The sequence below is a fragment of the Equus przewalskii genome, chromosome 3, assembly GCF_037783145.1.
Source record: "Equus przewalskii isolate Varuska chromosome 3, EquPr2, whole genome shotgun sequence".
In the NCBI taxonomy this organism is placed as follows: Eukaryota; Metazoa; Chordata; class Mammalia; order Perissodactyla; family Equidae; genus Equus; species Equus przewalskii.
In genome coordinates, this window is record NC_091833.1 from 84,963,278 (window position 1) to 84,977,960 (window position 14,683).

The 14,683-nt window shown below is 38.3% G+C and overlaps 1 protein-coding gene across 8 annotated transcripts in view; it reads right to left on the bottom strand.

Annotated features, from left to right (window-relative positions):
• Window positions 1–5,454: 5,454 nt before the first annotated feature.
• The window catches only part of LOC139082319 (uncharacterized), an 88,802-nt gene continuing 79,573 nt past the window's right edge, over window positions 5,455–14,683 (bottom strand). For all 8 annotated transcript variants that reach the window (XR_011538210.1, XR_011538213.1, XR_011538208.1 and 5 more), the window contains one exon: window positions 5,455–9,504. The gene's annotated coding sequence lies outside the window, so the exon portion shown is untranslated. The remainder of the gene's footprint in view (window positions 9,505–14,683) is intronic.

Sequence of the window (14,683 nt, forward strand, 5' to 3'; positions counted from 1 at the left end):
GAGAGTGTTACATCATATCAGGTGTATGTACTTCATTAGCTTTCAAAATATGAAAAAGACTGAAAACACTTCCGGCTAAAAGATTCAGAGAAGGGTTTTTGGAACTATAGAACCTACCTTCCCACCCTAAAAACTCAATATAATACTCTAACTCTAGCATGAAGAAGAAATTTAAAAATACTAATTTATAAGAAACCGTATGTACTTCATTATGTAAGCCCTGAGACCTGAATAGTAGAATGTGTATTGAAGTGATCTGGTGCCCCCACCAGTGCATAGAACAACCCATCACTGGGTATGACATGCATACAGGCAATCTGACAACGGCGTGTCAACTACCCAATTACGTGACCAGCACCGTGACATAATTTTCTGAAATGGTGAATAATTTTTGATAAATTCCCAAACAAAGCAAAATACTATACTCTCAATTTACACCTCAGTTGCATTTCCTGGGAAATAAACTATATATTAAAACTATATTAAAAAGCATATGTGTTCATATGTCACATATAGGTGTGTTCATATGTCAGATGGAGTTGATTCTGAGGGTAAGATAATATGAAACTTGTTCAGGATATATATACATTTGTCGTGCAGGGTTCTCCTACACATGGCATGACAGCTAGAATCCCTGGGTCCAACTTCACTAAATGACAGTGAGGACCCCTCCCCAAAAGCTTAACAACCAAAAAAACACTCCCCCACCATTTCCAGAATGCTCCCCGGGGAGGGTGGAGGGGCGTACTTCCCTTCCTGAAAACCATGGAACTAATTTATCTTCAGTTTCTCCCAGACCACATTAGCCTTAGGAGGATTTGGAAAATAGATTAAATTGGGACTGAATCCTCACCCAGGCCATTCTGATGCTCTAGAATGTTCAGATACCTCCCTTCGCAGTAAGTCCTATCTAAATGGAATCCTGATCCCACGGCTCTTAGCAGTACTCCCTCTGTGGGCATCCATGTCACCCCTTCTCCTTCCCCCGGACACTTGTTCCATTCATTTTCAACTGTTCATTCAACCCATTTGATTGAGCACATGTCATGTTAAACAGCAGGGATCCAAAACCCATTGAGCTCCTGCCCTCAAAGAACTTCCCGTATAGTCTGACAAGCAGTTTAATAGAGACAAATGAATATGGAAGAAGGTAGAAGTGATGCCTAGGCTCAGACATAGAAGGTCAAAGAGAGCTTCTGTGAAAAAATTAATAGCAGTTGCTGCTGTTATCATTCACAAGAATGTTGAAGGAGAGACTTTATCCAATAAAGGGAATTAGAAGTCTTGCTTGTACATTCAAAGAAAAAGCAACTTACTCCTTTTCTTAGTTTCATGCTCAGTGGAGAGAAAACTGGATAATAGCGCATTTATTCAAAAACATGGTTTTTAGAATACCTGTAAGTACAGGTTTATTGAACATCTGTAAGCGCCTTTAAATTATCACATAATTCTAAGTCATTACTGTCATTATTTTTCTTCCAAGCAAAACTATAGATTAGAAAACCTACCCAAGTATTCCTTCTCAAGAGTTCTTAATATTCCACACAGGCTACGTGGGTTTTCCTCTCTTTCTTTATAAAAAGGATATATACTTTTATAGCTACAGTTCAGAGCATGCGTATCCAAAAACACTAATTTGTCCAAAGACCTGTTTTACCACTTCTATTGGTTGTTTACTTAGTTTACAAACAAAACAAAGTGAGGGGGAAAATGAAAAGCTCAGCAGTGGTGACTTACTGTTCTATAAATAGCAGTAGTCCTTTAAGCAGAAATGTTTCTGCAAAAATCTTTTTTTTGTGACTTTACAAATAATACCATAACTGGAACATGAAACTAAGAAGATATAAAAGTATATTCCTTTTTCATGGTCTATTTAGGTAGTTTAGACTCTGCTGCCTTGAATGTGAAGATATTCTCATTTTTTCATTGTATTTGTGAGCTACATTTTTCTTAATTTCTCAGAAATCACATTTTGCAATTTTAAATTGCAACGTCTAATTGAACTTGGATACTTAGTGTAATTTGAAGTGAGGAACTCACTTTAGCCTGTCCTTGTATACTTCCTACCAGACAGTCTCCATTTTGGATGCTTCATAAATAACAAGTAACGATGATAAAAGTAACATTTATTAAGTAGTTCCTATATTTGCCAAAAAGTGCTCCATATGTTACCTCTTTTAGTTCTTCAAATAAGCCTATGAAATATGTAATGGTGTCCCCATTTTACATATGAAAAAATTGAAAGAGGCACCAAATGTCCTGCTCGAAATCATTAAAGCAGAGCTGGGATTCAAATGCAAATCTGGTTGAATCTTGCATTCTAGATTGTAGACAGTATAGTATCAGAACTGAAAGACAAACTTGATGTTCCTTTCTCCCACACTGCTGGCTGGAATAAGGTTTCAGCTTCCATATCCACAAAATGCAAAAAGCTTCTTATCCTTAATGCTTCCTTATTCTATGACCTGTGCTCCCCAAAGCCTCTGTGAAGGAGAAAAGTTTCACTCAAATATCCCTTAAGAATCTTTTGGAAGCATCATGTGGGGAAAAAAATCCCCAGAGGGGAGCTGGCAGTACAAACTCACTTAGTAGTGGTAGATCTTTCATGAGCTGGATGGCAAAATGTTGTGATTTTTATGAAACCAGAAATTAAATACTTGCACAACAATGACTAACGTTTCACAATTGATGTAGCTGGCTTCATATACCATCATCTCCCAACAACTATAAATTTTCCTACATTTCTGGGACATGTGTACTTCTTTAAAGAACCTGAAAAGAGCAGTTGGCTGAACCCATAATGTACAGGCCCAATTGTGAGCATTAGCCATGAGCAATGCTCACAGAATATCAGGACCGGAAAGAAACTTAGAGATAAAATCCACTTTCAGTTTCCAAGGAGAGAATCAGGGTGGTCGCATGGATAGTTAGGGACATCACTCAAACCAAGACTGACTTCCAGTGGAGACATTGTTCTATTACCATTGTTCCATGGTATCAAGTCTCAATAATGCCTAAGAGATCACATTCACTCTGTTGGGTTAAGTTTTAAGTTCACTTTGTTTATTGCTGTGCTCTGTACATTGTTAAATATACAGCCACCTGAGGCTATAAATATTGTTATGGATCCTCTTTCCTATTAGTTTCTGCTGATAAATGCTGATCACCTGCTTCACCATTATTTTCTCTTCTATTCCACACCTGTTGGGCTCCACAGCATCTGGCTTTACAAATTTACCTTGGCATTTATTTTCCTCCATTCTCAAATTTCAGTGCAAAGTTTTTTTATGTGCTTTTATTTGGAACAAAAGAATGAAAGTGAAGGCTGATATAGGCCAAGGAAAAGGTTAAGACCAAAGAAGAGTGTTATCATTCAGGCAGGCTCACACAAAGGACCAATTGAGGGGATGGGGAGGTGAAAAGAGAAGAAACAAGGAATTCACAGCACTGGGGCTGGAGAAAACAGACCAAGAGGAGTAATTAGTGTCCGAAAGAGTGTGATAAACTCATCTTCCATTCAGATGAGCACCTGTATTCAATGAGGGGTGGAAATGGTGGGGCATGGCAGCAGGAGAGTCCAAGTAGGGGTCATTTTCAATGCAAAGCTATAGTGAGGTTGAGGAGGGGACGGGGTCAGAGTTCTGAGTCACCATCCTGTGGGAACAGACTCCATCACATGCCTAAGTAAATAGGAAACAGCCCAAGTAAATAGTTTTCAGCCATGGATGGTAAAGAGGGAGCTAGCAAAATCGCTGAGCCAGAACTAGCCAGGTTGTCAGAGACCCATCCGAGTATACAAGGGTTCAAAACTAAGCTCAAGTACCAACAAGACCTGTTGCAATAAACCAGAGATAGGTAGAAACTCAGTTGCATGGAAGGGGCCAACAATGAAGAAATTAAGGTAAGGCTGCAGTTCAGTGCCTAGTGGGAGCTAGCACTGGTTTTATGGCTTTTGGCAGCAAAACTTGTCTTCTACTGCCTGATGGACTAGAAGCTCCTGCTTTAGTCTCTATATGTCAGGAAACGAATGGGACCTTGGTGCCCAAAGCTGAGCTGGAGAAGGCTGAGGCTGACCCAGGCCACGTGTAGCATGCAGAACAAAATCAGAGGAGACAGAGAAATTGATGGTAAGGGGAAACATGAGAACTGAACTAATATCACGGTACTAATGATGAAGCAGACATGCTGCCCAAAAAAAAAAAAACTTGCCTCTGAAACTGAAGCAAAGCCTGCTCTGGGAAGTTTCCCTTCTCCATGCAACAGGCACCAAAGTTTAGCTTCCTGGAATCTGACCAGCTCAGGAGCCAGGCACTCTAGGGCTATAAAATGTAACTCCCTGTAGCACCCAACAGAGCCTGACACCCTGAGAGGAACCTTCCCATGCAGTTCACTTTGGAACAACTGCCTCCATCTACATAAATCTAAGCCCCTAGTCTTAAATCCTACAGCGCATGACTGCTTTGGGGAGCAGCAGGCACTTTACCACATATGCTGCGGATCACAAGCAAAGCCAACTTTCAAGTATTGAGAACCACGTGGTGCCAGGATCATTTTTACTCTATTTCCTCATATTACACACATACAGACTATATCTTTCCTAAGGAAAAGATGTTATAGTAAAAATCAAGTTAAAGGTGTGTTTTTAAACCTTTTCCCCTTTAAGTCAGTAGGCACAGAAACAAAAGGCAGTTTGCTATAGAGAAGAACAAAGAATATCTCTAAGGAAGCATGTTACTTTACAGAACTTTAAGTAACAAATGCTGAAATTCTTATGTCTTTTACTCATTCAAATGTAGCACAGTTTTCTACACATTCTGAAAACGTTACATTTATGGTTTCTGAGAGAACAGAAACATTTTATGATGCTGGTTTTACAAAACCAGTTGATAATAAACACCCTAAGCCATGTAACTAAAAAAGATCTAGATGTGATCTGGATTTTTTTTTTCAATCTTTCCTGGCCATTTTGTGTGGGCCCTTCCTGGGAGCGTTATCTGTAAAGTTCTAGTCAGGAACACGGAAACAATGGTAGATGTTTCAAAGACAGGAAATTTAATAGAGGGAATTGGTTGCATAGGTGTTAGATAAGAGAGAACCAGGGGAGATGAGGTAACTCAGAAATGAGTAACTGATTGTTGCATTTCTCTATCTTTGCATAACAAAGTTCTTCAAACTATAGTGGCTCAAAACAACAACAATCTTTTTTTATTATTATCTTTCACAGTTCTGGGATTGGAGTGGGCTCAGTGAGGTAGATCTCACTTGGGTTCTCTCGTGCTGTTACGGCAGATAGTGGTGGAGGCTGGAGTCATCCTGAAAGTGTGCTTGCTCACATGTGTGGTAGGTGATGCTGGCCGTAGGCTAGGACACTTAGCAGAGGCTATTGGCTTCTCCACGTGGCCTGGACTTCCTGACAATCTCAGACTTCTTACTTTTGATGGCTCAGGCTTCAGAGGCAAGTAATCCAAGAGAAAAAGTTAGAACACCCATCTCCTTTTAGGACATACCCCCAGACATCACTTAGTGTCACGTCTGCCATATTCTGTTGGCCAATTAGCTAGTAATTTTGGTCTAGATACAAGGAGAAGGGACATAGGTGCCATCTTTTAGTGGTTGGAATGTCAGAGAATTTGTGGACATGTTTAAAAACCACCAGACAGGAAGCAGCTACCATCTCTATGTCCAGGAGAACACGAAGAGGCGATATTACAAGAACCCACAACTGTGGAGTTAGGGCCGCAAAAACCAGTGCTGGAGACAGGACATGGCTGCGCAGGATTCACCAAAGGGGCACTGCTCAGCAAGCCCTGAGAGAGGGGCAGTGCAAATCCAGCTCTTGCCATCCCGAGCCCACTGAGCCGACAGATGCAGTGCGAATTATTCCATCCTACGTGTTGCTCTTATTGTCCGCGTTTTATACAAACAAGCCTGATTTGACAAAGAACTGACTGTTACACACTAAACTGATGAGTAGGTTAATTACTGATTTTTCTTATGATAGTATTTTTCAATGATAGTATTTTTCAATGAACAACTCTATAAAAACAAGCTGGCTACTTTTTAGAAATCAAGTCTTTAAGATTTTGATAAATAACACTCTCTTTGATGTCAGGATCATAAGAAAAATGAAGTGTGCCAAATTAAAATAACTTGAGAGACCTAATAACCAAATGCAATGTGTGGTCTTGACTTAGACAAACCAACTGTAAAGGACATTTTCTTTAGCCAATTGTGGGATTTTGAATATGATCTGGGTATTAGATGAGATAAAAATTTATTGAACAGGAAAGATGAGGATCATTGACTAAGAAAAGAAGCTTACAAAACAGGATGTACAATATTAATATGTACTAAGGTATTAATGGTGGTGATCCCCCAGGAAGGGGAAATGTAATGTTTGAGGTCTTTGTTTTCAGTTTTGCTTGTTTTGTGTTCTAATTTTCTATAATGCGTGTGCATTATTTCTCTAACTGTAAAAAAAAGTTATTTTAATAAAATCTTTTTTAAAAAAATTATGACATATAGGTGAATGCACAATCATATAGAAACTGTACCTCAGATTTGCAATTTCAGAAATGCAATGTCAGGCTAAATCCAGACAGAAGCCAGAGACAGAAAAATGACCTCTGTGGGAATCAACATACTTTCTCTTGGATTCAAATACATATTAGTGATTTTGAACATAGCACTAGAGAAAAGGATATTGCAGTGTCTTCTAAGCTAATTTCCTCTCACTTGTCTCATCCCATGAAAACATCCAAGTCTCTCCATCCTAAATTAAACATGATGTTCCCCATAGTTCCATCCTTGATGTTCTTCTTTTTCTTTTTACTTTATGTATTCCTACAAAGCAGCCCACTGTCTATAGTGATGCTCCCAAATGTATATCTTCATTCCTGATAGCTCCCCTAAGCATGATATGATTGTCTGCTAAATGTTTTTATTTGAATTCTTGTGGGAACATAGAATTCAACATATCCAGCATTAAATTTAACCATATTTCTTCTTGCAAAACATATTAATTCTATATTTCTAATCCTTATTAATGATATCACTAGCAACCAAGTCAGAAACATGATGGTCATCCCAAATTTCCCTCATAATTCCACCACCCATAAACATACCTAGTCATGTGCAGATGCCCTGATAATCAATTTTTGCAGAAAATCTATGTAGCTACCAAGACTAATAAGTGAGTTTTCAAGGTATCAGGATAAAAGATTGATGTTCAAAAATCAACTGTATTTCTATATGCAAGCAACCATTGGAAATTGCAATTAAAAATATAATTTGTAATAGCATAAAAATATGAATTACTTAGGAATAAATCTGTTAAATTAGGTGCAAGACCTAACACTGAAAACTACAAAATATTGAAAAGAGAAATTAAAGAATATCTAACTAAATGGGGAAATATGTCATGTCTGTGGATCAGAAGACTCAATTTGGTTAAGGTGACATTCTTCCAAAATGAATGTATACATTCAACACAATTGCAATCAAAATCCTAGCAACGTTTTTGTAGAAGTTAACAAGTGATTCTAAAATTCATTTGGAAATGCTAAGGAACTGGAAACAACTTTCAAAAAGAAGAACAAAATTCTTCCACCTTACTTTGAAATTTATCATAAACCTATAGAAATCAGGACACAAGTATTGGCTCCAGGATAGACAAACTGATCTATGAAATAGAATTGAGAGTTCAGAAATATAATGAACTTCAATCCATACCTTGCACCATATACAAATATTAACTCATAAATGGATCAGAGATATAAATGTAAAATCTAAAACTATAAAATTTCTAAAACAAAATATAAGAGAAAATCTCTGTACCTAGTGTTAGGCAAAGATTTCTTAGCTATCAAGATATCAAAAGCACAATCCATAAAATGAAAAATTAACAAATTGGACTTCATCAAAATGAAGAACTTCTGCTCTCCAAAAGACACCATTAAAAAAACAAAAAAGACCAAACCACGATCTGGAAGAAAATATTTGAAAATCTCATATCTGATAACAAGATTTATCTCATACATAAAGAACTATCAGAACATAATAAGAAAAAAAATTTAAAAAATGGTAAATGATTTGAATACTTTGCCAAAGAAGATTTATTAATGGCAGATAAGCACATGAATGATGCTCCACATCATCCATCATTAGGGAAATGCAAATTAAAACCACAATGTGATACCACTACACACCTATTAGAATGTCTAAAATTAAAAAGACTGGCCATACGAAGTATTTGGGGGAATATGGAGCAAGTGGAACTCTCATACACTGCTAAGGGGAATGTCAACTGGTACAACTACTTCAGAAAACCATTTGACAGTTTCTTAAGTTAAACATACGTCTACAATATAACTCAGCCATTCAAATCCTAGGTATTTACCCAAAATAAATAAAAGCATATGTACATAAAAATGTTTGCACACTGATGTCTATGGCAGCTTTATTTGTAATAGCCAAAAACTGGAAACAACCCAAATGTCCATCAATAGTCCATGGATGTAAAAATTGTGGTTCATCCACCCAGAGAAATACTACTCAGCAATAGAAAGGGAATTAACTACTGATACATACTATTTGTATAAATCTCAAAATAATTATGCTGAGTACCTCCTCTTTTTTTAAATGAATGCACATGGAAACCTAACAGAATAAATAACTATTTAATATTATTACAATCTGCACACATAATACATTGTAATTTCCTGCCTGTCATCTTGTTGGAAGAGGTCATTGAGAGCACATGACTGCTGGTTGACCCTCAAACTGGACCCAGGCAATCAGCAGAACCTCACCCCCCTCCCCTGTCCTTAGAATGTACATTCTGCCCACTGTTTCCTCAGTAGGAGCTGCTTCAAGGACATAGCCTTGAGAGAGTAAGGTGTTGTTGAGACCTTCTGGACAGTATATGTCACTGAATCTTGTTAAGGCCTCTATATAAAGTCTTAAGATTCTGGAGGGCAGGCGTGGAATTCTACTCATCTTGCAGCCACCCAAGACAAGCCACCTATGCAAGTTCCCATGCTTATTAAACCTACCACCTATCAATCTGGAGCAGTCTGCCTCTTTCTTCGGTATCTCCTTGCCCTCCGTGTATGGGGCCGGTTTCAGATGTCACCCCAGAAGCTCCTGAAGTTTCTAACCAACACATCTAAATAACTACACCTGCAAGGTCTTGTGGTATCATTGAACTGAGGACTCCACCTGCCTCAATGGAGGAATAACTATACTAAACTCATACATTCTAAAACAGAAGAACATTCCAATTCTCATTGTTTGCCATCATTAGTTAATTTTAATAGATGAAAACATTTTGGGTTTTCGTAATAATATTTATTAGTGAGTTAGGACATTCAAATACATGAGCACAGCCTGTGCATGTGTTTCGGTGGACGGAGACTCTATTCCTGGGTTTGGGCTCCATCCAGCTTAACAACCTTCAAGTTTCCAAAGTTTTCTACATACAGGATTTTGGTTTTCTCAAAAATCCTGTATGGATGACAAGTGAATAAGGCATTAATACAGTGTTTGGCACATGGTAAACATTCCATAAGTGATAGCTACTACTAGCTATTTTTGTACAGATACTTAAACACTTTTTCAAAAGATTTTTTGCATCCTAATTCAAATTAACACCAAGAAGTTCTTCGTTTCTTTCTTGGACCCATAGCAAAATAATCCTCATATTGTCCTGTATATGATAATTTCCTACTTAGATGTAAACCTTTATTGACAGCACTGAAATGGTAATTTTTGGCAGCATGTAAACTCCCCCAAGGGGGAGGAAAATATAATTATCACTTTCCTATGTGATAAGAAAAGTTAAAATACCTTCTCATTTCTGAAATTGTCTGTTTCTTATGCAAACTAGTAGAAAAAATATACACAGAAAGTATTCAGAAATGCAGGGTCTCCAGAAGGAAAAAAAAAGGTTTTAAAAAACTTTTCAGTATAACTGTTAGAAGTCTATAAATTAATAAAAAAGCTTTTCCCTATATCGAGAATCAAACACCCCAGATTTGCTACAAAATACTAGGTATTGTGTATAAGACTTGCACATGGATGAAAAGAGAGAAGACTGAACATACGTTCCCCTGGAGGAGGATTTATTGGTGCGGGCTCTTTATATCTTCTCTGGGACAGACATCACTGGACTATACGCACCAGTTGATCTATTTACCAGCCTGCTTTTGATGTCTCCTTGGAAGTAGACCCAATTTCGCATGAAAATCTAAATGTCAAGAGTCCAGGTAATTTTCATCCTAGACAGTCCTCTTAAGCTGATTATCTTTTTCATTATGATACCACAGGGGACATTTTAGGTCAGAAATGAAGCAATATGCCCACATACAGTTTTTGAAATGGCGCTAACCTTCGACTTCTGATTCATCTTCTTTTACTGCCTCATGTTCCTTTGGTAAAGATTGCTTCCAAATGTTCAGTTTCTAATCAAAAATTTTCATATCACTCCTAACAGGCTAAATCTTTTTTTAATTCCTCATCGATTTATAATAGTATAGAATTTTCTTACAGCTGGTTCAGTCATAGTGAAATTTGTGGCCAAAGTTTCCGCCATCTGGAAAGGTAATACCTGATTGGTCCCTGAATGTATGCATAGTATACATAATGTCATTACGTTCATTTTTCTTCATTTTCACTTTATTGATTCAATATTCTTTATATGCCTTTTAAAATTCTTATACTTTGTATTCATTTGCTAAGGCTGCCATAACAAAGTACCACAAACTGGGTGGCATAAACAATAGAAATGTGTTGTTTCACGGTCCTGGAGGTCAGAAGTCTGAGATCAAGGTGTCAGCAGGGTTGGCTCTTTCTGGGGGCTGTGAAGGAGAATCTGTTCCATGCCTCTCCTCTACCTTCTAGCACTTTGCTAGAAATCTTCGGCATTCCTTGACATGTATATGCACCACCTCAATCTCTGCCTTCATCGTCACATGATGTTCTCCTTGTGTGTGTATCTGTGTCCATATTTCCCCTTTTTATAAGGACATGTCATATTAGATTAGGGCCCACCCTAATGACCTCATCTTAATTGAAGTAATTACATCTGCAATGATACTATTTCCAAGTAAGGTCACATTCCCAGCCACTACAGGTTAGGACATACGAATTTCAGGAAGAGACACAATTCAACTCGTAGCATACATATATACATACATGTGCTACATAGGAGAATTTTTAGCCTGTCATCGGGAAACGTACACTTGTTTTCTTCATGCCTTTTTTCATAAGATAAAAACAAGTTTCTTAAGACCATCAGCAATACGCAACAATATACTAGTAAGATAGAAGTGCTAAGGTTAAGTTACTTCAGTGGAGCTAATGGTTCTGTTAATTCCTATCGACCACTGTGCTGTTGGACTAGACTGCCTAACCACTCTGAAACATAGGCAGTTTATGCCCAGCCTCCCTGTCCTAACATCTTTCATTGTTTACTTGCCATTTTCTAACTATAGCCATACAGAGAGAGACACTGCTGCCTAATAAATTCTATAAATAGGAAATAACATTTATGGCCTGTAGCTCCATGTTCAACCCACATGATTTTGGTCACCAAGTTTTAAACAATAACAGCTCTGTGATACTGCAGCAAGTTGGGTGATTTAAGTTTGTTTCACAAGAATTGACACACACGGTAGCAAATGGGTTTCATTGCTCTCTTAGTGGCAACTTCAGTCAATTGGTAAAGTGAATTTCTAAAGAGCTTAATTGAAGATTCTAAGACTCAGGGAATAGGAGGTCTTGATATAGGTTCTTAATGTTTGCCATTAGTTGGGATATGGGAGTTGGTATAGTCATTCCATGACCCATCTTCCTGGCCCTAAGTCATCCTAAGGCACCTTAAGACAATTCAAGTCACTCAAAGACAATTGTAACCTAGACTGAGGCATCAAGACCATTCTGTCCCCCAGATCCTGCTTCTCCCTGATTTCTGGTTTACGGATTATCGTCCTGCCCCCACACTATCTGATGTACTACTAATGTTAATTCTTTCTCTGTCCCTATTTCACGGCCCCTGTGAAAATCAGCACTGTGCTTCATTCTCTGGATTGTCTCTCTCGACTTTTGCACCAAGTATCATCTAGATGCTACAGTCTAGAAGGAAATTAGGTTCTGCTAATCAGATGCCTTTTCATAAGATTCCAAAGGCAGAAATACAGTGAACACTATGTTCTTGTGACTTTGGGCTGTGACAGCTGTCAAGAAAGGTCATAGAAATATAAGATCTCCCTACATCAGCATTCCAGTGTCCATTCTCCAGTTCCATGGGTTAGGAGGCAAGGCTGCAACGGAGCCCTCAGAGACAATGGCTCACCTAGTGGAACAGTGATGCAGTCTTCCCAAAGGCATTTCTAGAAAGCCAACCTAGACCTCTTCCTCAGCATCTCCAATTATTTTCTAAGTAACTATTTTCGTGTAGTAAGACTGTTTCTGCTTCAAATACAGAGTGGTATTCATAATTATACTAGTTTTAACTAAACATGAGAGAGAGGTAGAACCATGAAGAGTTCCATCTCAAACTAAGCATTAGACACTAGACATCTTGATTATTGTCTTTGGATCAATTCCCTGTGAGAGTTCACCAGATACTTCATGTTACATTAAACCCCAGCTTCTTGCAATCTCACTCTTCCTTTCCAGATTGTTTCCGACTTGCCAAATTCTCCCTAATTGCAGAGAAATTCACTCTCCTCATTTCCCAATCCCAAATTTAGTTCTCAGGCTAAGTTTGTATGTCCAAACCCACCAGGGTACGGAGCAGCTCAAAATAATTCACAAAACAGGAACCAGTCTATTATATGTCGTTTGTGCTTATACACAAAATTTTTTCATCCATTAGATAATGATAGATGATGTGGAAGCCAATGAAACAAAAGTGTGGCCATATGGTGTTACCGGGGAATACCAAGGTTCCTCCATCACACAACAAAAGCACTATGTACTTCCCAAAGGGGTATGACCAGGAGCAGAATGAAAGACCAATGTGCAGCGTGCTGTTGTCTTTCTCTCCCTCTCACCTCCAGTCCTCAGCTATGGAGATCAATCCTGCCTGGGTACTTTCAATATGAATATTCAAGTCTTTTTTTCAATCCAATGTTACTTTTCCCAATTATTACTTCGATTATTATGTTTCCTTCTGTCTGTTCCTTTTTCTCCTTTTTAGAATCCCTATTCTACACGTGCTAGAACTCCTGATGCTGCCCTCTAAATCTCTCAGCGTTTTCCTCATGATTTCATTCTCTGTGCATTTTTGCTGTTTTGAAATGTGTCTTCCACTTCACCCCCAGGCTGATCTCTATAATGACTCATCTCTCCTTAATTCATCCGCTCAACTTTTAAATTTAATAATTATCAGATTTTTAAGTTTCAGGAAGTCTTTGTAAAGCTATAATAGAATCTCCTTGAGTCTTCTTTAAAAACAGTTTGTTGTGGTTATTCTAATAGTCATCTGTCTCCTCTAACAGTTTTATTACCGCACTAGAAGCTTTCCTATTCTCTCCCTCTCTCTTTCTCCTCTTTCTCTGCTTGTTTTATCTTAACAACACTGCAGCTTTACCTTAGATTGTGGTTATTTCCTTTGCAAACCCATAAGCCTACTTACATAGCAAGCTAAGAGGGCACCCGGGAGTGACAGAAACCCACAAGCAGTAGGAAGTACTGCTCTTCACAGATAGGGATGTGACAACCAGAAACTCTTCAGTCCCTTCTGCAAACACAGGACCCAAGCTTGACTCACGATCTTTCAGACAGAGGGAGGATCACAAGACCCCTCCGAAGCAGGTCCTCCTGGGAAGACATGCTTGTAATGACAAGGCTTTTCCTCTCAGGATCCACAGACCCCAGAGGTATAACCTCTCTTCAGGAAAAAAAGAGTACAGATTCTCATTCCAGATCAACTGCCAGGCCCAGAACTGAGAATCACCCTAAACTTCCTGCCCCCGGAAATGTCAGAGTCTTCCCACACACCCTCCTTCTCTAGGGAGACGTAGCTGGTAGTTGGATTAGAGTTGAGAGTGGATATCAGGGCCACAGGGATATGTCAGGCCACCATCTCATCAGAATTCTGATAACTTTGAGGCAGATGGAAAAGATAAAAAAAAACATGAGAGAGGCAAGATAGATTGAAACAGCCAGTACTATTTGTTTTATGCCTTATCACTTTCCACAAAGAATGTAATATGACTTAAAGCAGAGTACTGGCAATAAAACAGCAAAATGCAAACAAGAATTAAAAATAAGAACCAAGCAAAATATAATTTAGAAGAGGAGATCCAGACAAGGAAAAAAGCAGAATAAGTAACTTTTATCTACAGCTGGATTAAATGGGCAGGCTAGGCAGGTGGTTGCCTGGGACATTGATTCTAATGGATAATAAAGCATCACCGGGATAAATTCACATGATATAAATTGGTCCCACCCCCATTAAAGTAAGTAGAATGAAGTCAAAATTCAAACCACTCTTGCTGTACTAGTTTATCTTTCTAGTTTTTTCCCTACCCATATATAATTTCAGTGAGTTAGATGTCAGCAAATTGAGCCAAGGTTCTAAAACCAAATAAAGCCAGATATAGGTCTGCTTATGGGGATGAGTACTAAATTTGAAGACTCGTACTATGGCTTCCGAGAAGTTGTCTTGGAACTTTAT